This window comes from Centroberyx affinis, unplaced genomic scaffold, assembly GCF_046629955.1.
Source record: "Centroberyx affinis isolate AG114_WGS23_722 - 3 ecotype Tasmania unplaced genomic scaffold, CSIRO-AGI_Caff_v1 ptg003362l_1, whole genome shotgun sequence".
Taxonomy (NCBI): domain Eukaryota; kingdom Metazoa; phylum Chordata; class Actinopteri; order Beryciformes; family Berycidae; genus Centroberyx; species Centroberyx affinis.
The window spans coordinates 346,710-372,615 of record NW_027281355.1 but is presented as its reverse complement, the minus strand read 5'-3'; the positions used below and the strand labels follow the sequence as shown (position 1 = coordinate 372,615).

At 37.1% G+C, this 25,906-nt stretch overlaps 2 non-coding genes and 1 pseudogene across 2 annotated transcripts; 2 read left to right on the top strand and 1 right to left on the bottom strand.

The window, feature by feature from the left end:
• Nucleotides 1-483: 483 nt before the first annotated feature.
• On the bottom strand, nt 484-589 carry LOC139660686 (U6 spliceosomal RNA). Its single transcript, XR_011696568.1, has one exon. It is a non-coding gene; the product is annotated as a U6 spliceosomal RNA (small nuclear RNA).
• Nucleotides 590-13,052: 12,463 nt separating this feature from the next.
• On the top strand, nt 13,053-13,158 carry LOC139660685 (U6 spliceosomal RNA). The gene has a single exon (XR_011696567.1). It is a non-coding gene; the product is annotated as a U6 spliceosomal RNA (small nuclear RNA).
• Nucleotides 13,159-14,801: 1,643 nt separating this feature from the next.
• LOC139660687 (U6 spliceosomal RNA) lies at nt 14,802-14,893 on the top strand (annotated as a pseudogene).
• The last annotated feature ends 11,013 nt before the right edge of the window (nt 14,894-25,906 follow it).

The following is a 25,906-nucleotide window of genomic DNA, read 5'->3' as shown; positions in this document are numbered from 1 at the left end:
ATTCATGCTGCATTCAGTGACACTCGGAGATTCTTACAGCATTGCTGCATTCTCTTGGAAATGTGGGTTTTGTTGTTGCAGACATGGGAGATGTGTGCTGCATTCAGTGACACTCGGAAATTCGGGACTTTGGCGGAGATTCTTACAGTATTCCTGCATTCTCTTGAAAATGTATTTTATTTTGTTACCGAGGTGGGAGAGTCATGCTGCATTGACTGACACTCGGAAATTCGGCATTTTGGCGAAGATTCTTGCTGCGTTCCCTTGAAAATAATAATAATAATGCTAATAAACATTTTAATCCAGAGGAATGGGGCTTTCTGGAAGAGACATTTTCTGTCCTTAGCAGGTCTAATAAGGCCTGTAAGCCGCCACTAGGGGCGCCATTTCCTCAACAACCCAAAACAACATGGAAAAATGTTAAAAAGTCATATCTCAACCATTTTTGAAGCTAAAAAGATAATTTTAACGGCAAAATGAGGCATAAATAAGGAACGCTTCACGAATTTGCGTGTCATCCTTGCGCAGGGGCCATGCTAATCTTCTCTGTATCGTTCCAATTTTAGTATATGTGCTACCGGAGTAACACAATTGCACCAAGGAACTCGGGGGTGTATATAGGGTGAGATCCAGGTACTCGTCACAAATATGGTTTCAGCTTCATGAAGCCCATTAGACTTTACAGACATAAAATAGAGTACTGCATCATAGGAAGGCTGGTTCTGATGAGAGAACTGCACCCAGTTTGACCCGGTTTAGGTCCAAACTGCTCTGGTAGGGGCTGAAAGGCATGATGGGACATCTGTGCAAAGCAGCCATTACGTCAGGCGCTGAGGATTGGTGGGCTGCAGGAGAGTCAACAAAAGGATCAAATTCCCACTTCCACCCCTCCCACATTCCTCCTGGAGGGACTCAAATCCCCCAACTACCCCCCACCGATCACCATTCATGCCTGCTGTCGCCTCTGTGAGGGCGAGATAACACACAAAGAGAGAGAGAGAGAGCGAGAGCGAGAGAGAGAGAGACAAAGAGAGAGGGAGAGACGAACATGTGGTCGCGTCGTTCCTTCCTGCTCTGTGTTCTCGAAGACGAGACAAGCTTGGTTCAAAGGACTAAACCACAATATAGCATCGCACAAGCTTGAAATTTACCATGAGCCGCCAGCTGAATACAATGGAAATGCTGCTTTTGGCTTTTAAACCTGTTTATCCTGTCCGCTGTCCTGTCCTGGTTTCTGTTGTAGAGTACAAACTGGTAATTCAGAACATTATCCACATTGTGTGTGTTGGTGGGGGTAAACTGGGCTAAATTACAGTGTTCTTTCATGTTCACATCTATTTTCAGCTGTGGTGGTTTGTAGGAGGAAGTAAAACCGTCTTCTTGGCTTGTTTTTATTCAAAAATCTCTTGCAATTCCACAAACCTGCCAGCAGAGGTGCTGTTGTAGCATCTGACTGCAGGAGGGAGAGAGAGAGAGAGAGAGAGAGAAAATAGTAATATGCAAACACTTGTTGTATTAAGTTTGCAAAAGTAGGTTTTTCAGAAAATTCTATATGGCGAAAAATCCAATCCAATAAGAATTTCAATTCTAAGTCAATTGTTTCAGACGTTACAGGCCAAAACGTAAAGTTGCTCGTTATAGCGCCACCATCTGGCTGAGCAGTGTAAAAGTTGTTGCCTCAGTAGTGACTGAGATTTCAAACCTATCTGCCAAGTTTGGTTGCTGCCGGCTTTACGGCTTCTGAGCTACATGTACTTTTAGCAGAGAGTAATAATGAATATAGCCGTTAGCGGCAATCAGCAGGGTGCAAGCAGAATGAGAACACACGTGTCAACTGTCATCACATTCTGTAGATATGGTTTAGACTTTGAACTTTGCAGATTTTCTCAGGACATTGGACCAAGACACAGCACACCAAATGTCAACTGCATAAAGAAAACCATTTGGGAGTTATGAGCATTTGATTACTGTAACGGCACCTACATTTCAAATTTCATAAAATTTGGTATGCTGAGGTGGAATGACGGCGCGACCACATAGGTAAACTTTTGTGAAGATTGCACTTTGTATTTATGGCTCATATCGTGTACAGAAACTGCTTCCTTTACCGGAAAAATTAATCCCACAATTTTACGGGTTTCATGTGTGAAAGGGACTACTGACATTCTTCCATATTCCATATTACTAATATAACCCGCCTGGTACAGTCACCGATCTGCTGGACTGAGGAACACAGATACAGGAAAAGGGGAGGGGAAAAGAATAATCTCCTCTGTATCGTTCCAATTTCATGAAAAAAAATCTGGAACGATACAGAAAATGAGAACGATACAAAAAATTGGAGCAATACAGAAAATGGGAACGATAAAAAAAATTGGAACAATACAAAAAATGGAACGATACACAAGGCCATGTCTACACGTTTTTCATCAAAGTCTGATGGTTCAGAACAGTTGCGCTTGAGTCTCACATATTGACCAGCAGGGATATTGTTTTTTATATGTGATGGGTGATGGCATGTAACAATGAATTTTACTCCATTTCTTTTCTGTACATTGATGACTGAATGGCTCCAGTGTCACCTTTGGTGATGGTTAGATCCAGAAATGTTAAATTCTTTGCACTTAAGTGATGAGTATATTTCAGAAAAGTTGCATTGATGAGAACATTGATTGATGAGATTGATGGGAACAAAGGTCTATTATCTATCTTGTACCAATTTTATATCATTCCAATTTTTGCTTACTATACCGCCTGGTATCCTCCTCTCTCTAACTAAGACAGATTGGAACGATGCAGAGAAGATTAGCATGGTTTAGCCGATGAATGCTAATCTTCTCTGTATCGTTCCAATTTTTTCATCAAATTGGAACGATACAGAGAAGATTGCTAATGGGCTAACCCATGAAGTAAATCTTTCCTGTGTCATTCCATTTTTTTTGTAGCGTTCCATTTTTTTCATCACCTTGGAACGATACAGAGAAGATTGGTAATGGGCTAACTCATAAATCTAATCTTCCCTGTATCGTTCCAATTTTTTTATACCGTTCCATTTTTTCATTAAATTGGAACAATATAGAGAAGATTGCTAATGGGCCAACCCATGAAGTACATCTTCCCTGTGTCTTTCCAATTTTTTTTAATCGTTCCATTTGTTTCATTAAATTGTAACGATACAAAGAAGATTGGTAATGGGCTAACTCATAAATGTAATTTTCCCTGTGTCGTTCCAAGTTTTTTTTTTATCGTTTTGTTTTTTTCATCACATTGGAATGATACAGAGCAGATTGGCAATAGGCTAACTCATTAATCTAATCTTCCCTGTGTCGTTCCAATTTTTTTGAATCGTTCCAATTTTTTACTGTTCCATTTTTTTCATTAAATTGTAACGATACAGAAAAGATTGCTAATGGGCTAACCCATAAATCCAATCTTCCCTGTATCGTTCAATTTTTTGGTACTGTCCATTTTTTCATTAAATTGGAACAATACAGAGAAGATTGCTAATGGGCTAACCAATGAAGTAAATCTTCCCTGTGTCGTTCCAATTTTTTGAATCGTTCCATTTTTTTCATCAAACTGGAACGATACAGAGAAGGTTGCTGAATGGCTAACCCATGAAGTAAATCTTCCCTGTATCGGTCCAAATTTTTTGAATCTTTCCATTTTTTTCATCAATCTGGAACGATACAGAGAAGATTGGTAATGGATTAAACCAAAAAACGAATCGTCCCTGTATCGTTCCATTTTTTTCATTAAATTAGAACCACACAGAGAAGATTGCTAATGGGCTAACCCATAAAGTAAATCTTCCCTGTGTCGTTCCATTTTTTTTTAATCGTTCCATTTTTTTCATCACATTGGAATGATACAGAGCAGATTGGCAATAGGCTAACCCATTAATCTAATCTTCCCTGTGTCTTTCCAATTTTTTGAATCATTCCAATTTTTTTTTACCGTTCCATTTTTTTAATTAAATTGGAAAAATACAGAGAAGATTGCAATGGGCTAACCCATAACGTACATCTTCCCTGTGTGGTTCCTATTTCTTTGAATCGTTCCATTTTTTTCAACACCTTGGAACGATACAGAGCAGCTTGGTAATGGGCTAACCCATGAATCTAATCTTCCCTGAATCGTTCCAATTTTATTGTACCGTTCCTTTTTTTCATTAAATTGGAACGATACAGAGAAGATTGCTAATGGGCTAACCCATAAAGTAAATCTTTCCTGTGTCGTTCCAATTTTTTTACCGTTCCATTTTTTCATTAAATTGGAACGATACAGAGAAGATTGCTAATGGGCTAACCCATAAATCTAATCTTTCCTGTATCAGTCCAATTTTTTTATATCATTCCATTTTTTTCATCAATCTGGAACGATACAGAGAAGATTGGTAATGGGTAAACCCAAAAAATTTAATCGTCCCTTCATCGTTCCAATTTTTTTTGTTTTGTTCCATGTTTTTGATTAAATTGGAACGATACAGAGAAGATTGCTAATGGGCTAACCCATAAAGTAAATCTTCCCTGTGTCGTTCCAATTTTTTGAATCGTTCCATTTTTTTAATTAAATTGGACCGATACAGAGAAGATCGCTAATGGGCTAACCCATAAAGTAAATCTTTCCTGTGTCGTTCCAATTTTTTCAATCGTTCCATTTTTTTCATTAAATTTGACCGATACAGAGAAGATTGCTAATGGGCTAACACATTAATCTAATCTTCCCTGAATCGTTCCAATTTTATTGTACCGTTCCTTTTTTTCATTAAATTGGAACGATACAGAGAAGATTGCTAATGGGCTAACCCATAAAGTAAAGCTTCCCTGTGTCGTTCCAATTTTTTGAATCGTTCCATTTTTTTCATCACATATGAACGATACAGAGAAGATTGGTAATGGGCTAACTCATAAATCTAATCTTCCCTGTATCGTTCCAATTTTTTATACCGTTCCATTTTTTCATTAAATTGGAACAATACAGAGAAGATTGCTAATGGGCCAACCCATGAAGTAAATCTTCCCTGTGTCTTTCCAATTTTTTTGAATCGTTCCAATTTTTTTACTGTTCCATTTTTTTTTTTAAATTGGAATGATACAGAGCAGATTGGCAATAGGCTAACCCATTAATCTAATCTTCCCTATATTGTTCCAATTTTTTTGTACTGTTCCATTTTTTCATTAAATTGGAACAATTCAGAGAAGATTGCTAATGGGCTAACCCATAAAGTAAATCTTCCCTGTGTCGTTCCAATTTTTTGAATCGTTCCATTTTTTTCATTAAATTGGAACGATACAGAGAAGATTGCTAATGGGCTAACCCATAAAGTAAATCTTTCCTGTGTCGTTCCAATTTTTTTTACCGTTCCATTTTTTCATTAAATTGGAACGATAGAGAGAAGATTGCTAATGGGCTAACCCATAAATCTAAACTTTCCTGTATCAGTCCAATTTTTTTATATCATTCCATTTTTTTCATCAATCTGGAATGATACAGAGAAGATTGGTAATGGGTAAACCCAAAAGATTTAATCGTCCCTTCATCGTTCCAATTTTTTTTGTTTTGTTCCATTTTTTTGATTAAATTAGAACGATACAGAGAAGATTTCTAATGGGCTAACCCATAATGTAAATCTTCCCTGTGTCGTTCCAATTTTTTGAATCGTTCCAATTTTTTCATCACATATGAACGATACAGAGAAGATTGGTAATGGGCTAACTCATAAATCTAATCTTCCCTGAATCGTTCCAATTTTTTATTACCGTTCCATTTTTTTATTAAATTGGAACGATAGAGAGAAGATTGCTAATGGGCTAACCCATAAATCTAATCTTTCCTGTATCAGTCCAATTTTTTTGTATCATTCCATTTTTTTCATCAATCTGGAATGATACAGAGAATATTGGTAATGGGTAAACCCAAAAAATTATACGTCCCTGTGTCGTTCCAATTTTTTGAATCGTTCCATTTTTTCATTAAACTGGAACAATACAGAGAAGGTTGCTGAATGGCTAACCCATGAAGTAAATCTTCCCTGTATCGGTCCAATTTTTTTGTATCGTTCCATTTTTTTCATCAATCTGGAACGATACAGAGAAGATTGGTAATGGATTAAACCAAAAAACGAATCGTCCCTGTATCGTTCCATTTTTTTCATTAAATTAGAACCATTAAGAGAAGATTGCTAATGGGCCAACCCATGAAGTAAATCTTCCCTTTGTCGTTCCAATTTTTTGAATTGTTCCATTTTTTTCATTAAATTAGAACAATACAGAGAAGATTGCTAATGGGCCAACCCATTAAGTAAATCTTCCCTGTGTGCCATATTTTTTTACCATTCCATTTTTTTTAATAAATTGGATCGATACAGAGAAGATTGGTAATGGGCTAACCCATGAATCTAATCTTCCCTGTATAATTGGAACGATACAGAGCAGATTGGTAATGGGTAAACCCAAAAAATTAATCATCCCTTTATCGTTCCAATTTTTTTTTTTTCGTTCCATTTTTATCATTAAATTAGAACGATACAGAGAAGATTGCTAATGGGCTAACTCATAAAGTAAATCTCTCCTGTGTCTTTCCATTTTTTTTGCATCGTTCCATTTTTGTCATCATCTTGGAACGATAGAGAAGATTGGTAATGGGCTAACCCGTGCCTTTCAAAATTTTTTGTGTCGTTCCAATTTTTATGTATTGTTTCATGTTTTTCAATGAATTGGAACGATACAGAGAAGATTGCTAATGGGCTAACCCATAAATCTAATATTCCCTGTGTCCTTCCAATTTTTTTGAATCGTTCCATTTTTTTCATCACCTTGGAACGATACAGAGCAGATTGGTAATGGGCGAACTCATAAATGTAATTTTCCCTGTATAGGAACGATACAGAGAAGATTGCTAACAAATTTTCCTGGAATTGTTCCAATTTTTTTGAATCGTTCCACTTTTTTCAGCAAATTTGAAGGATATACAGTAAAATTAGTTAGCAATCTTCTCTGTATTGTTCCAATTTGATGAAAAAAAGTAACGATTCAATAAAATTGGAACGATACAGGGAAAATAGCAATCTTCTCTGCATTGTTCCAATTTGCTGAAAAAAATGGAATGAGACAAAAAAATTGGAACAATCCAGGGAAAATGATTTGGTAATCTTTTCTGTATCTTTCCAATTTGCTGAAAAAAATGGAACGATTTAAAAAAAAATTGAATGATACAGTGAAAATTAGTTGGCAATCTTCTCTGTATCATTCCAATTTGCTGAAAAAAATGGAACGATTTAAAAATATTGGAACGATTCAGGGAAAATTAGTTGGCAATCTTCTCTGTATCGTTACAATTTGCTGAAAAAAATGGAACAATAACCAAATATTGGAACGATACTGGGAAAATTAGTTGGCAATCTTCTCTGTTTCGTTCCAATTTGATGAAAAAATTGGAAAGATACAAGGAAGATTAGATTCATGGGTTAGCCCATTACCTATCTTCTCTGTATCGTTCTAATTTGTTGAAAAAAATGGAATGATCCGAAAAAATTGGAACGATACAGGGAAATTAGTCAGTTATCTTCTCTGTATTGTTCCAGATTGATGAAAAAAATGGAATGATACAGAAAAATTGGACCGATACAGGAAAGATTAGATTTATGGGTTAGCCCATTAGCAATCTTCTCTATATCGGTCTAATTTAATGATAAAAATGGAACGAAGCAAAAAACATTGGAACGATAAAGGGACAATTAATTTTTTGGGTTTACCCGTTACCAATCTTCTCTGTATCGTTCTAGATTGATGAAAAAAATGGAATGATTTGAAAAAATTGGCCGATACAGGAAAGATTAGATTTATGGGTTAGCCCATTAGCAATCTTCTCTGTATTGTTCCAATTTAATGAAATAATGGAACGGTCAAACAAATTAGAACGATACAGGGAAGATTAGATTCATGGGTTAGCCCATTAGCAATCTTCTCTGTATCGTTCCAATTTAATGAAAAAAATGGAGCGATTCAAAAAATTGGAAGGACACAGGAAAGATTTACTTTATGGGTTACCCCATTAGCAATCTTCTCTGTATCGTTCCAATTTATTTAAAAAAAATGGAACAGTTAAAAAAAAATGGAACGACACAGGTAAGATTTACTTCATGGGTTGGCCCATTAGCAATCTTCTCTGTATCGTTCTAATTTAATGAAAGAAATGGAACGAAACAAAAAAAATTGGAACGATTCAGGGACAATTAATTTTTTGGGTTTACCCGTTACCAATCTTCTCTGTATCATTTCAGATTGATGAAAAAAATGGAACGTACAAAAAATTGGACCGATACAGGAAAGATTAGATGTATGGGTTAGCCCATTACCAATCTGCTCTGTGTCGTTCTAATTTAATGAAAAAAATGGAACAATAAAAAAAAATTGGAACGACACAGGGAAGATTCACTTCATGGGTTAGCCCAATAGCAATCTTCTATGTATCGTTCCAATTTATTGAAGAAAATGAAAGTACAAAAAAATTGGAACGAAACAAAAAATTGGAAAGACACAGGGAAGATTAGATTAATGGGTTAGCCTATTGCCAATCTGCTGTGTATCATTCCAATGTGATGAAAAAAATGGAACGATTAAAAAAAATGGAACGACACAGAGAATATTTACTTTATGGGTTAGCCCATTAGCAATCTTCTCTGTATCGTTCAAGATTGATGAAAAAAATGGAACGTACAAAAAATTGGACCGATACAGGAAAGATTAGATTTATGGGTTAGCCCATTACCAATCTGCTCTGTGTCGTTCTAATTTAATGAAAAAAATGGAACAATAAAAAAAAATTGGAACGACACAGGGAAGATTCACTTCATGGGTTAGCCCATTAGCAATCTTCTATGTATCGTTCCAATTTATTGAAGAAAATGAAACAGTACAAAGAAATTGGAACGAAACAAAAAAATTGGAAAGACACAGGGAAGATTAGATTAATGGGTTAGCCTATTGCCAATCTGCTGTGTATCATTGCAATGTGATGAAAAAAATGGAACGATTAAAAAAAATGGAACGACACAGGGAATATTTACTTCATGGGTAAGCCCATTAGCAATCTTCTCTGTATCGTTACAATTTAATGAAAAAAATGGAAAGGTAAAAAAAAAAATTGGAACGATGCAAAAAATTTGTAAAGACACAAGGAAGATTAGATTATTGGGTTAGCCTATTACTAATCTTCTCTGTATCTTTCCAAAGGGATGAAAAAAATTAAACGTATCAAAAAAATTGGAACGACAAAGGGAAGATTTACTTTATGGTTTAGCCCATTAGCAATCTTCTCTGTATCATTCCAATTTAATGAAAAAAATGGAACGGTAAAAAAAATTGGAACGATATAAAAAAATTGGAAAGACACAGGGAAGATTAGATAAATGGGTTAGCCTATTACCAATCTGCTCTGTATCATTCCAATGTGATGAAAAAGAATGGAACGGTAAAAAAATTGGAACAACACAGGGAAGATTTACTTCATGGGTTAGCCATTCAGCAACCTTCTCTGTATCGTTCCAGTTTGATGAAAAAAATGGAACGATTCAAAAAATTGGAACAACACAGGGAAGATTTACTTTATGGGTTAGCCATTCAGCAACCTTCTCTGTATCGTTCCAGTTTGATGAAAAAAATGGAACGATTCAAAAAATTGGAACAACACAGGGAAGATTTACTTTATGGGTTAGCCCATTAGCAATCTCCACTGTATCGTTCCAATTTAATGAAAAAAATGGAACAGTACAAAAAAATTGGAACAATATAGGGAAGATTAGATTAATGGGTTAGCCTATTGCCAATCTGCTCTGTATCATTCCAATTTAATTAAAAAAATGGAACAGTAAAAAATTGGAACGATTCAAAAAAATTGGAAAGACACAGGGAAGATGTACTTCATGGGTTGGCCCATTAGCAATCTTCTCTGTATTGTTCCAATTTAATGAAAAAATGGAACGGTATAAAAAAATTGGAACGATACAGGGAAGATTAGATTTATGAGTTAGCCCATTAGCAATCTTCTCTGTATCGTTCATATGTGATGAAAAAAATGGAACGATTCAAAAAATTGGAACGACACAGGGAAGCTTTACTTTATGGGTCAGCCCATTAGCAATCTTCTCTGTATCGTTCCAATTTAATGAAAAAAAGGAACGGTACAATAAAATTGGAACGATTCAGGGAAGATTTACTTCATGGGTTAGCCCATTGCCAATCTGCTCTGTATCATTCCAATTTAATCAAAAAAATGGAACAGTAAAGAATTGGAACGATTCAAAAAAATTGGAAAGACACAGGGAAGATGTACTTCATGGGTTGGCCCATTAGCAATCTTCTCTGTATTGTTCCAATTTAATGAAAAAATGGAACGGTATAAAAAAATTGGAACGATACAGGGAAGATTAGATTTATGAGTTAGCCCATTACCAATCTTCTCTGTATCGTTCATATGTGATGAAAAAAATGGAACGATTCAAAAAATTGGAACGACACAGGGAAGATGTACTTCATGGGTTGGCCCATTAGCAATCTTCTCTGTATTGTTCCAATTTAATGAAAAAATGGAACGGTACAATAAAATTGGAACGATACAGGGAAGATTAGATTTATGAGTTAGCCCATTACCAATCTTCTCTGTATCGTTCCAAGGTGATGAAAAAAATGGAACGCTACAAAAAAAATGGAACGACACAGGAAAGATTTACTTCATGGGTTAGCCCATTAGCAATCTTCTCTGTATCGTTCCAATTTGATGAAAAAATTGGAACGATACAGAGAAGATTAGCATTCATCGGCTAAACCATGCTAATCTTCTCTGCATCGTTCCAATCTGTCTTAGTTAGAGAGAGGAGGATACCAGGCGGTATAGTAAGCAAAAATTGGAATGATATAAAATTGGTACAAGATAGATAATAGACCTTTGTTCCCATCAATCTCATCAATCAATGTTCTCATCAATGCAACTTTTCTGAAATATACTCATCACTTAAGTGCAAAGAATTTAACATTTCTGGATCTAACCATCACCAAAGGTGACACTGGAGCCATTCAGTCATCAATGTACAGAAAAGAAATGGAGTGAAATTCATTGTTACATGCCATCACCCATCACATATAAAAAACAATATCCCTGCTGGTCAATATGTGAGACTCAAGCGCAACTGTTCTGAACCATCAGACTTTGATGAAAAACGTGTAGACATGGCCTTGTGTATCGTTCCATTTTTTGTATTGTTCCAATTTTTTTTATCGTTCCCATTTTCTGTATTGCTCCAATTTTTTGTATCGTTCTCATTTTCTGTATCGTTCCAGATTTTTTTTCATGAAATTGGAACGATACAGAGGAGATTATTCTTTTCCCCTCCCCTTTTCCTGTATCTGTGTTCCTCAGTCCAGCAGATCGGTGACTGTACCAGGCGGGTTATATTAGTAATATGGAATATGGAAGAATGTCAGTAGTCCCTTTCACACATGAAACCCGTAAAATTGTGGGATTAATTTTTCCGGTAAAGGAAGCAGTTTCTGTACACGATATGAGCCATAAATACAAAGTGCAATCTTCACAAAAGTTTACCTATGTGGTCGCGCCGTCATTCCACCTCAGCATACCAAATTTTATGAAATTTGAAATGTAGGTGCCGTTACAGTAATCAAATGCTCATAACTCCCAAATGGTTTTCTTTATGCAGTTGACATTTGGTGTGCTGTGTCTTGGTCCAATGTCCTGAGAAAATCTGCAAAGTTCAAAGTCTAAACCATATCTACAGAATGTGATGACAGTTGACACGTGTGTTCTCATTCTGCTTGCACCCTGCTGATTGCCGCTAACGGCTATATTCATTATTACTCTCTGCTAAAAGTACATGTAGCTCAGAAGCCGTAAAGCCGGCAGCAACCAAACTTGGCAGATAGGTTTGAAATCTCAGTCACTACTGAGGCAACAACTTTTACACTGCTCAGCCAGATGGTGGCGCTATAACGAGCAACTTTACGTTTTGGCCTGTAACGTCTGAAACAATTGACTTAGAATTGAAATTCTTATTGGATTGGATTTTTCGCCATATAGAATTTTCTGAAAAACCTACTTTTGCAAACTTAATACAACAAGTGTTTGCATATTACTATTTTCTCTCTCTCTCTCTCTCTCTCTCCCTCCTGCAGTCAGATGCTACAACAGCACCTCTGCTGGCAGGTTTGTGGAATTGCAAGAGATTTTTGAATAAAAACAAGCCAAGAAGACGGTTTTACTTCCTCCTACAAACCACCACAGCTGAAAATAGATGTGAACATGAAAGAACACTGTAATTTAGCCCAGTTTACCCCCACCAACACACACAATGTGGATAATGTTCTGAATTACCAGTTTGTACTCTACAACAGAAACCAGGACAGGACAGCGGACAGGATAAACAGGTTTAAAAGCCAAAAGCAGCATTTCCATTGTATTCAGCTGGCGGCTCATGGTAAATTTCAAGCTTGTGCGATGCTATATTGTGGTTTAGTCCTTTGAACCAAGCTTGTCTCGTCTTCGAGAACACAGAGCAGGAAGGAACGACGCGACCACATGTTCGTCTCTCCCTCTCTCTTTGTCTCTCTCTCTCTCGCTCTCGCTCTCTCTCTCTCTCTTTGTGTGTTATCTCGCCCTCACAGAGGCGACAGCAGGCATGAATGGTGATCGGTGGGGGGTAGTTGGGGGATTTGAGTCCCTCCAGGAGGAATGTGGGAGGGGTGGAAGTGGGAATTTGATCCTTTTGTTGACTCTCCTGCAGCCCACCAATCCTCAGCGCCTGACGTAATGGCTGCTTTGCACAGATGTCCCATCATGCCTTTCAGCCCCTACCAGAGCAGTTTGGACCTAAACCGGGTCAAACTGGGTGCAGTTCTCTCATCAGAACCAGCCTTCCTATGATGCAGTACTCTATTTTATGTCTGTAAAGTCTAATGGGCTTCATGAAGCTGAAACCATATTTGTGACGAGTACCTGGATCTCACCCTATATATACCCCCGAGTTCCTTGGTGCAATTGTGTTACTCCGGTAGCACATATACTAAAATTGGAACGATACAGAGAAGATTAGCATGGCCCCTGCGCAAGGATGACACGCAAATTCGTGAAGCGTTCCTTATTTATGCCTCATTTTGCCGTTAAAATTATCTTTTTAGCTTCAAAAATGGTTGAGATATGACTTTTTAACATTTTTCCATGTTGTTTTGGGTTGTTGAGGAAATGGCGCCCCTAGTGGCGGCTTACAGGCCTTATTAGACCTGCTAAGGACAGAAAATGTCTCTTCCAGAAAGCCCCATTCCTCTGGATTAAAATGTTTATTAGCATTATTATTATTATTTTCAAGGGAACGCAGCAAGAATCTTCGCCAAAATGCCGAATTTCCGAGTGTCAGTCAATGCAGCATGACTCTCCCACCTCGGTAACAAAATAAAATACATTTTCAAGAGAATGCAGGAATACTGTAAGAATCTCCGCCAAAGTCCCGAATTTCCGAGTGTCACTGAATGCAGCACACATCTCCCATGTCTGCAACAACAAAACCCACATTTCCAAGAGAATGCAGCAATGCTGTAAGAATCTCCGAGTGTCACTGAATGCAGCATGAATCTACCATGCTGGTAACAAAACCAAAGACATTTTCAAGAGAATGCAGGAATACTGTAAGAATCTCCGCCAAAGTCCCGAATTTCCGAGTGTCAGTCAATGCAGCATGAATCTACCATGTTGGTAACAAAACCAAAGAGATTTTCAAGAGAATGCAGGAATACTGTAAGAATCTCCGCCAAAGTCCCGAATTTCCGAGTGTCACTGAACGCAGCACACATCTCCCATGTCTGCGACAACAAAACCCAAATTTCCAAGAGAATGCAGCAGTGCTGTAAGAATCTCCGCCAAAGTCCCGAATTTGCGAGTGTCACTGAATGCAGCATGAATCTACCATGTTGGTAACAAAACCAAAGAGATTTTCAAGAGAATGCAGGAATACTGTAAGAATCTCCGCCAAAGTCCCGAATTTGCGAGTGTCACTGAATGCAGCATGAATCTACCATGTTGGTAACAAAACCAAAGAGATTTTCAAGAGAATGCAGGAATACTGTAAGAATCTCCGCCAAAGTCCCGAATTTGCGAGTGTCACTGAATGCAGCATGAATCTACCATGTTGGTAACAAAACCAAAGAGATTTTCAAGAGAATGCAGGAATACTGTAAGAATCTCCGCCAAAGTCCCGAATTTGCGAGTGTCCCTGAATGCAGCATGAATCTACCATGTTGGTAACAAAACCAAAGAGATTTTCAAGAGAATGCAGGAATACTGTAAGAATCTCCGCCAAAGTCCCGAATTTGCGAGTGTCACTGAATGCAGCATGAATCTATCATGTTGGTAACAAAACAAAAGTAAGACAAAAATTGGAACGATACAGAGAAGATTAGCATGGTTTAGCCCATGAGAGTTAATCTTCTCTGTATTGTTCCAATTTGATGAAAAAATGGGAATGATACAGAAAATTGGAACGATACATAAAAAGCCTCTGATCTAGGAAACATTCACTGCTGAAAATGTACAGGCTAGCAGTAAATATCAGAATACCTGGGTGGTACTAGGTGGTAACTGGTAGTTGTCAAATAGTAGCAGCAGCAGCATTAGAAGTACAACTTGAAGTAGTTTTAGCAGTAAAAGTAGTAGCAGTAGTAGTAGGCTAGTAGTAACAACAATAGTAGTAACGGATCTGCTGTACTGAGGAGCAAAGATACAGAAATAGAATAGAAGTGAAAAAAACTAAGACAAAAATTGGAATGATACAGAGAAGATTAGCATGCGCAAGGATGACACACAAATTTGTGAAGTGTTCCTTATTTATGCCTCATTTTGCCGCTAAAATCATCTTTTTAGCTTCAAAAATGGTTGAGATATGACTTTTTAAAAGTTTTTCCATGTTGTTTTAGGTTGTTGAGGAAATGGCGTCCCTAGCGGCGGCTTACAGGCCTCATTAGACCTGCTAAGGACAGAAAATGTCTCTTCCAGAAAGCCTCATCCCTCTGGATTAAACTGTTTATTAGCATTATTATTATTATTTTCAAGGGAATGCAGGAAGAATCTTCGCCAAAATGCCGAATTTCCGAGTGTCACTGAATGCAGCACACGTCTCTCATGTCAACAAAACCCAAATTTCCGAGAGAATGCAGCAGTGCTGTAAGAATCTCCGCCAAAATGCCAAATATCCGAGTTTCACTGAATGCAGCATGATTCTCTCCGTATTAGGATATTGTGCAGGTTTGTGACCGGAGTTCAGCATGAGGACTGGTTCTGTCGGCTCGTATCGAAGCTGCAGAGACCGTTACTGAGAGCGGACCTGAATACAGAGAAACAGGCTTTGACTTGAGGATTTGCAGGATTGTGTGATATTTGTTAAATATTGTTCATTGTAAAAATGAGTTAAGCGTTCCTGTTGAAACTATTCCGTCAATATAGATTATTCTTCCCTGTGTCAATTTTTTTTTAATCGTTCCATTTTTTTCATCACATTGGAATGATACAGAGCAGATTGGTAATTGGCTAATCCATCAATCTAATCTTCCCTGAATCGTTCCAATTTTTTTTTAATAGTTCCATTTTTTTCATCACCTTGGAACGATACAGAGAAGATTGGTAATTGGCTAACCCATGAAACTAATCTTCCCTGTATCGTTCCAATTTTTTTATACCGTTCCATTTATTCATTAAATTGGAACAATACAGAGAAGATTGGCAATAGGCTAACCCATTAATCTAATCTTCCATGTGTCTTTCCAATTTTTTGTATCGTTCCAATTTTTTTGTACAGTTCCATTTTTTTGATTAAATTAGAACAATACAGAGAAGATTGCTAATGGGCTAACCCATAAAGTAAATCTTCCCTGTGTCGTTCCATTTTTTTCATCACCTTGGAACGATACAGAGAAGATTGCTAATGGGCTAACCCATAAAGTAAACCGTCCCTGTGTCATTCAAATTTTTTTGAATCGTTCCATTTTTTTCATCACCTTGGAACGATACAGAGAAGATTGCTAATGGGCCAACCCATGAAGTAAATCTTCCCTGTGTCGTTCCAATTTTTTGAATTGTTCCATTTTTTTCATTAAATTGGAACGATACAGAGAAGATCGCTAATGGGCTAACCCATGAAGTAAATCTTTCCTGTGTCGTTACAATTTTTTCAATCGTTCCATTTTTTTCATTAAATTGGAATGATACAGAGAAGATCGCTAATGGGCTAACCCATAAAGTAAATCTTTCCTGTGTCGTTCCAATTTTTTCAATCGTTCCATTTTTTTCATTAAATTGGACCGATACAGAGAAGATCGCTAATAGGCTAACCCATGAAGTAAATCTTTCCTGTGTCGTTCCAATTTTTTGAATCGTTCCATTTTTTTCATCACATTGGAACGATACAGAGAAGTTTGGCAATAGGCTAACCCATTAATCTCATCTTCCATGTGTCTTTCCAATTTTTTTGTACAGTTCCATTTTTTTGATTAAATTAGAACAATACAGAGAAGATTGGTAATGGGCTAACCCATAAAGTAAATCTTCCCTGTGTCGTTCCATTTTTTTCATCACCTTGGAACGATACAGAGAAGATTGCTAATGGGCTAACCCATAAAGTAAATCTTCCCTGTGTCGTTCCATTTTTTTAATCGTTCCATTTTTTTCATCACATTGGAACGATACAGAGCAGATTGGCAATAGGCTAACCCATTAATCTAATCTTCCATGTGTCTTTCCAATTTTTTGTATCGTTCCAATTTTTTTGTACAGTTCCATTTTTTTGATTAAATTAGAACAATACAGAGAAGATTGCTAATGGGCTAACCCATAAAGTAAATCTTCCCTGTGTTGTTCAAATTTTTTTGAATCGTTCCATTTTTTTCATCACCTTGGAACGATACAGAGAAGATTGCTAATGGGCTAACCCATAAAGTAAATCTTCCCTGTGTCATTCAAATTTTTTTGAATCGTTCCATTTTTTTCATCACCTTGGAACGATACAGAGAAGATTGGTAATGGGCTAACCTATGAATCTAATCTTCCCTGAATCGTTCCAATTTTTTTGACTGTTCCATTTTTTCATTAAATTGGAATGATACAGAGAAGATTGCTAATGGGCTAACCTATAAAGTAAATCTTCCCTGTGTCGTTCCAATTTTTTGAATCATTCCAATTTTTTCATCACATTGGAACGATACAGAGAAAATTGGTAATGGGCTAACTCATTAATCTAATCTTCCTTGTATCTTTCCAATTTTTTTATACCGTTCTATTTTTTCATTAAATTGGAACCATACAAAGAAGATTGCTAATGGGCTAACCCATAAAGTAAATCTTCCCTGTGTCGTTCCATTTTTTTCATCACCTTGGAACGATACAGAGAAGATCGCTAATGGGCTAACCCATAAAGTAAATCTTTCCTGTGTCGTTCCAATTTTTTGAATCGTTCCATTTTTTTCATTAAATTGGACCGATACAGAGAAGATCGCTAATGGGCTAACCCATGAAGTAAAACTTTCTTGTGTCGTTCCAATTTTTTCGAATCGTTCCATTTTTTTCATCACATTGGAACGATACAGAGAAGTTTGGCAATAAGCTAACCCATTAATCTCATCTCCCATGTGTCTTTACAATTTTTTGTATCGTTCCAATTTTTTTGTACAGTTCCATTTTTTTGATTAAATTAGAAAAATACAGAGAAGATTGCTAATGGGTTAACCCATAAAGTAAATCTTCCCTGTGTCGTTCCATTTTTTTCTTCACCTTGGAACGATACAGAGAAGATTGCTAATGGGCTAACCCATAAAGTAAATCTTCCCTGTGTCATTCAAATTTTTTTGAATCGTTCCATTTTTTTCATCACCTTGGAACGATACAGAGAAGATTGGTAATGGGCTAACCTATGAATCTAATCTTCCCTGAATCGTTCCAATTTTTTTGACCGTTCCATTTTTTCATTAAATTGGAATGATACAGAGAAGATTGCTAATGGGCTAACCTATAAAGTAAATCTTCCCTGTGTCGTTCCAATTTTTTGTATAGTTCCATTTTTTTCATCACCTTGAAACGATAGAGAAGATTGGTAATGGGCTAACTCATTAACCTAATCTTCGTTGTATCTTTCCAATTTTTTTATACAGTTCCATTTTTTCATTAAATTGGAACAATACAGAGAAGATTGCTAATGGGCTAACCCATAAAGTAAATCTTCCCTGTGTCATTCCAATTTTTTTTTAATCGTTCCATTTTTTTCATCACCTTGAACGATACAGAGCAGATTGGCAATAGGCTAACCCATTAATCTAATCTTCCGTTTCTCTTTCCAATTTTTTGTATTGTTCCAATTTTTTTGTACCGTTCCATTTTTTTCATTAAAGTGGACCGATACAGAGAAGATTGCTAATGGGCTAACCCATGATGTAAATCTTTCCTGTGTCGTTCCAATTTTTTCAATCGTTCCATTTTTTTCATTAAATTGGAACGATACAGAGAAGATTGCTAATGGGCTAACCCATAAAGTAAATCTTCCCTGTGTCGTTCCAATTTTTTGAATCATTCCAATTTTTTCATCACATTGGAACGATTCAGAGAAAATTGGTAATGGGCTAACTCATTAATCTAATCTTCCTTGTATCTTTCCAATTTTTTTATACCGTTCTATTTTTTCATTAAATTGGAACCATACAAAGAAGATTGCTAATGGGCTAACCCATAAAGTAAATCTTCCCTGTGTCGTTCCATTTTTTTCATCACCTTGGAACGATACAGAGAAGATCGCTAATGGGCTAACCCATAAAGTAAATCTTCCCTGTGTCGTTCCAATTTTTTGAATCGTTCCATTTTTTTCATTAAATTGGACCGATACAGAGAAGATCGCTAATGGGCTAACCCATGAAGTAAATCTTTCTTGTGTCGTTCCAATTTTTTCGAATCGTTCCATTTTTTTCATCACATTGGAACGATACAGAGAAGTTTGGCAATAAGCTAACCCATTAATCTCATCTTCCATGTGTCTTTCCAATTTTTTGTATCGTTCCAATTTTTTTATACTGTTCCATTTTTTTGATTAAATTAGAACAATACAGAGAAGATTGCTAATGGGCTAACCCATAAAGTAAATCTTCCCTGTGTCATTCAAATTTTTTTGAATCGTTCCATTTTTTTCATCACCTTGGAACGATACAGAGAAGATTGCTAATGGGCCAACCCATGAAGCAAATCTTCCCTGTGCCGTTCCAATTTTTTGTATCGTTCCAATTTTTTGTAAAGTTCAATTTTTTTGATTAAATTAGAACAATACAGAGAAGATTGCTAATGGGCTAACCCATGAAGTAAATCTTCCCTGTGTGGTTCCAATTTTTTCAATCGTTCCATTTTTTTCATTAAATTGGACCGATACAGAGAAGATCGCTAATGGGCTAACCCATAAAGTAAATCTTCCCTGTGTCGTTCCATTTTTTTCTTCACCTTGGAACGATACAGAGAAGATTGCTAATGGGCTAACCCATAAAGTAAATCTTCCTTGTGTCGTTCCAATTTTTTGAATCGTTCCATTTTTTTCATCACATTGGAACGATACAGAGAAAATTGGTAATGGGCTAACTCATTAATCTAATCTTCCTTGTATCTTTCCAATTTTTTTAATCGTTCCATTTTTTTCATCACCTTGGAACGATACAGAGAAGATTGCAAATGGGCTAACCCATGAAGTAAATCTTCCCTGTGTCGTTCCATTTTTTTCATCACCTTGGAACGATACAGAGAAGATCGCTAATTGGCTAACCCATGAAGTAAATCTTCCCTGTGTCGTTCCAATTTTTTGAATCGTTCCATTTTTTTCATTAAATTGGACCGATACAGAGAAGATCGCTAATGGGCTAACCCATGAAGTAAATCTTTCTTGTGTCGTTCCAATTTTTTCGAATCGTTCCATTTTTTTCATCACATTGGAACGATACAGAGAAGTTTGGCAATAAGCTAACCCATTAATCTCATCTTCCATGTGTCTTTCCAATTTTTTGTATCGTTCCAATTTTTTTATACTGTTCCATTTTTTTGATTAAATTAGAACAATACAGAGAAGATTGCTAATGGGCTAACCCATAAAGTAAATCTTCCCTGTGTCATTCAAATTTTTTTGAATCGTTCCATTTTTTTCATCACCTTGGAACGATACAGAGAAGATTGCTAATGGGCCAACCCATGAAGCAAATCTTCCCTGTGCCGTTCCAATTTTTTGTATCGTTCCAATTTTTTGTAAAGTTCAATTTTTTTGATTAAATTAGAACAATACAGAGAAGATTGCTAATGGGCTAACCCATGAAGTAAATCTTCCCTGTGTGGTTCCAATTTTTTCAATCGTTCCATTTTTTTCATTAAATTGGACCGATACAGAGAAGATCGCTAATGGGCTAACCCATAAAGTAAATCTTCCCTGTGTCGTTCCATTTTTTTCTTCACCTTGGAACGATACAGAGAAGATTGCTAATGGGCTAACCCATGAAGTAAATCTTCCTTGTGTCGTTCCAATTTTTTGAATCGTTCCATTTTTTTCATCACATTGGAACGATACAGAGAAAATTGGTAATGGGCTAACTCATTAATCTAATCTTCCTTGTATCTTTCCAATTTTTTTAATCGTTCCATTTTTTTCATCACCTTGGAACGATACAGAGAAGATTGCAAATGGGCTAACCCATGAAGTAAATCTTCCCTGTGTCGTTCCATTTTTTTCATCACCTTGGAACGATACAGAGAAGATTGCTAATGGGCTAACCCATGAAGTAAATCTTCCCTGTGTCGTTCCAATTTTTTGAATTGTTCCATTTTTTTCATTAAATTGGAACGATACAGAGAAGATCGCTAATGGGCTAACCCATAAAGTAAATCTTTCCTGTGTCGTTCCAATTTTTTGAATCGTTCCATTTTTTTCATTAAATTGGACCGATACAGAGAAGATCGCTAATGGGCTAACCCATAAAGTAAATCTTTCCTGTGTCATTCCAATTTTTTCAATCGTTCCATTTTTTTCATTAAATTGGACCGATACAGAGAAGATTGCTAATGGGTTAACCCATAAATCCAATCTTCCCTGTATCGTTCAATTTTTTGGTACCGTTCCATTTTTTTCATTTAACTGGAACGATACAGAGAAGATTGCTAATGGGCTTACCCATAAAGTAAATCTTCCCTGTGTCGTTCCAATTTGATTAAAAAATGGGAATGATACATATAATTGGAACGATACAAAAAATTTTAACAACACAGAAAATTGGAACAATACATAAAAAGCCTCTGATCTAGGAAACATTCACTGCTGAAAATGGACAGGCTAGCAATAAATCTCAGAATACCTGGGTGGTACTAGGTGGTAACTGGTAGTTGTCAAATAGTAGCAGCAGCAGTATTAGAAGTAGAACTTGAAGTAGCCTAGTTTTAGCAAGAAAAGTAGTAGCAGTAGCAGTAGTAGTAATAGCAGTAGTAGTAGGCTAGTTGTAACAACAATAGTAACGGATCTGCTGTACTGAGGAGCAAAGATAGAAGATTAGCATGCGCAAGGATGACACGGAAATTCGTGAAGCGTTCCTTATTTATGCCTCATTTTGCCGTTGAAAACATCTTTTTAGCTTCAAAAATGGTTGAGATATGACTTTTTAAAGTTTTTCCATGTTGTTTTGGGTTGTTGAGGAAATGGCGCCCCAAGTGCCGAATTTCTGAGTGGTGCTGAATGCAGCACAAATCTCCCACGCAGGTAACGATAGGCCTACTGCAGGCTAAATCTCCGTAAGTGTCCCAGATATCCGAGTTTCACTGAATGCAGCATGATTCTCTCCGTATTAGGATATTGTGCAGGTTTGTGACCGGAGTTCAGCATGAGGATTGGCTCTGTCGGCTCGTATCGAAGCTGCAGAGATATGAAGGTACTATTGTTTCTTTATCCTGCAATCAAACAGAATAGGTTTGAGAGCAAAACTTTCCACACTGCAATCAAAAAATAGATTTGAGAGCAAAAGTATTGACACTGCAATCAAAAAATGTTTTATTGCAAGTAAAATAAATTTGTGATTAAAAAATCATATTGTGCTTATATTAAGGTGCATAACATTGTAATGTGATCATACAGAGCAAAGTATAAATGTTATTAACAATTGTTTCCGGTCATGCACAAGCTGTACAAAACTGCAGAACAATACTGGAAAACAAGTAATATTTTATCTCTTATTTCCCACAATGACAACACCATGACCAAATGTACGTATATATGAATTTGAAGAAATAAGCCAATAGCCTACCTGGGCCTGTGATCTGCCTGGTTGGTTTTCCATTCTGCCATGAAGTCAAGGGAAAGTATTATCATTGAGTGGAAAAGGCCATAATACCTCACGTTAGCTATGTATTTAAGGCATTTTCACCACCAGTAACATCAATAATACTGTGTCACTACACATTCTCATACTTATAAAGCTAAGCTAAGCTGGCTACAGGCTGATAAAATAATACGCACATCACAAATATGACATAAACTAACGTTAGATCGTTGAACACAAATAGTCCTGTTAACTAGTAGCTACCTGCACAACGTCATGCAGGCTGATAGGCAGCCTGGGCACGTAACGTACCTATGACGAGTGAGTGACTAGCTAATTAAGCTAAGCTAGCAGCTACAGGCTGACAAAATAATATGTAACGTTATTTTTTAACCCATTACAATATACCAGATCGTTAAACATAAGCAATCTACATGCACCAGCTCAAACATAACACTCTTGCTATTACTAAGATGGAAGTTATGTACCTGCGCATTGATTTTCTGTCTTCTCCATGGACTTCAAACTCCCTCACTTGTTTCCTGACAGTGGATGTTGCCAAGCTGTCACTCCGATCGAGACTGGCCAATAGAGACGTGTCTTACGTCTTTCAGCGTAGGTCCCGCCCACGAGATTCAGCTCAACAGCAAGCAAAACTTTTGGATTCGCAAGCAAAGCTTTTGGGTTTGCAAACAAAACTTTTGGATTTACAAGCAAAACTTTTGCATTCGCAAGCAAAACTTTTGTATTTACAAACAAAACTTTTGGATTCACATTAATACATTTTTAATCACAAATTTATTTTACTTGCAATAAAACATTTTTTGATTGCAGTGTCAATACTTTTGCTCTCAAATCTATTTTTTGATTGCAGTGTGGAAAGTTTTGCTAACAATTGTAGGCTACTTTCTGTATGTTGAACAAGAACTTCCAGCCAGATTTTTACAGTTGCGCATCCAATATTGGAGACAAAACATCACATACTTAATCAAGGAAAGGGAAATTGTTTTCCTCATGCTGAATGCAGGCTAACATGTGGAGCCTTGGCCCCGCCAGTACAGCGCTGATTTGGTTAGGTCGCGCAATCATCACAGTCAGGTGTGGAGACAAATTACTATGAAAACAAACCCCTTCATTTCTCTGTTACAAAAACATTACTTATCCAATAAAAACAACAAAGCTTTAAAAAAGTAAAGTTAGCACCTTTTGTGAAGGTTTACAGGTTATTAATGAGTCATTAACGGAAAGTTCCTGTCTCCCTGAATTTAACCTCCCAGCTGGCACCGGACGTCAATTTAACATCAGAAAGACGTTGGACTCTAACGTTGGACAGACGTTGAATTTTGTTTGGAAATGAAAATCGGGTTGACGTCAAAACCCAACGTTGGCTTGACATCAACCTCCAACGTTGGACAGACATTGAATTTTGGTTGGAAATGAAAATCAGGTTGACGTCAAAACCCAACGTTGGCTTGACATCAACCTCCAACGTTGGACAGATGTTCAACTTTGGATGCTGTTCACAAACAGCGAGCAGCTGGCTACATTCTGGCAGAAAAACGCAGGGCAGGAATTATTCCACGGCCAAAGGGCCAGTCCCGTGGATGCCCCGGAGTGTGGCCGTAATGCCCCTTCTAAAATTAACTATCAACACGGCCAGTTTGGTGGTCCTGTTTTGAACTGGCCGTTGTGCCCTTAAAAGAAAGTTGCGGATTTCCTCATTTAAAACTACATGCAACGCAGCAAACTCACAAACTCACGTTTCCCAGTGTCTCCGTCTTCACGCTGGACATCAACAGTAGCAAAAGATTTCTCCCACTCCCGCAAATATATGTGTAACGTTAATGTAAACATTAACAGCTAATTATTAATTAAACTGAGAGGGCGAGAGAGAAGCCATCGCTAACTGCTAAGCTATCTCTAACTGCTAAGCTAAGTAACTAGCAGATCTGAAAAGCATGTAAACAACTGTGGGATTAGCAAGAAAGTCGCTAACAGAAGGAGAGAGCTATGAGTGCTTGAGCAGAACTAGTGTCAGTTTAAATGTACAGCGGGTAATTAGCCGCTATAATGAAGAATATAGCAAAATTAACCGGGTTGAGATCAGCAAAAACACATCAGTAGCAGCAGCCTGCATATGAGGCGTTTAGGGAACATCGGTAAATTGTAGCGTCTACCGATAGTCTGCATGTGAGGCATTCAGGGTACATCTGTAATTTGTAGCTACAGAAAATAACCTGGGGTAACACTAACGTTACCGTGTGTTTCTGGACATGTAACTAACTTTGCAGTCTGAGCCATCTTACATATGTGCTGTATCACACTGCAGCACTTAATTTTTCTATTAGGATATTTATTTTGTTGAGGAAAAAGGACTGAAAAAAGGATTTTAATAACCATTGGTTTTGGCCTTGGTACCCTACATTTTGGCCGCGATGCCCCAATAAATTTGTATTTATCAAAGGCCAAAGTGGCCTTGCCCTAAAAATGACTTAATTCCAGGCCTGAAAACATGAATGCCAGCTGTTTTAAAGATGTCAAAGAATGTAAAATACATCTATCCAGAATGTTTACACTAGAAAACAATTAAAAACAGTGCACTGAAAATCTGACATTTCTTGCGGGTAGCGGCCAGATTGTTCACAGGTGGCCACTGTGCTATGTGGTTACTGGTTTTCACTAAACCACCAAAACAGACACTAGACAACACTGAGGATATATGCTTTTTACCTGTGACAACAGTGAAGAGACGGAGCTTTGTGAAGGCAAGCTTGCCCTTCCCCCCCTTCATGTTGAAATTCGCCATGACCTCATTTGTCATCAACCTGTGGATACAAAAGAGAAAATGTCCAAATAATTCACTTATGATATTATGAACTGGCTGTAATAATTTGTGTTAAAAACAAGCGCATTATATCTAACGCAGATGTCACACTGGTTCTACTGGTGGCGCTAGATGGAAGGTCATGGGCTCACCCAAACTGCCAGGTTTCATCGTCTGGCACCACAAATGATATCACACGATTTAAAAAGTTAAAACCACCACCACCACTGTTTCAACATTTTGGCCTGTGCTAAGGCAGTAAGGATGTGAACGTGTAGAAAAATCTCTAAACATTTACTTGGGGCTGTTGTGGGCGTGTACACAAAAAGGCAAAAAAAACAGACTAAAACAAAAACAAACAACAAGTGAGTGCAGTTGCAATATATGACCTTTAGATGGTGCCAAAAGCAATGTTTTGGGATATTTCACACTATGAATTCAATGATATCGATAATTTTGCGATGAGTTGGCAACATCAGCACATATTTGCAAACCTCCTCAGTTCCAGCCGGTTAAAGATAGACGACTTCATCAAGTTGCCTGTGACACTGCATCAAGTGACAGGTGTGACAAGACATGATTATTTAATTTCAAAGATGCTTTAGTAGTTATTTGATTTCCTCTTTCATGGCCATGATTGTAGGTTTCAGGTTTTTATGTTGTAGTTTTTGTGCATCGATTACATTTGTTTCACTTAGGAGTTTTTTCTAAATGC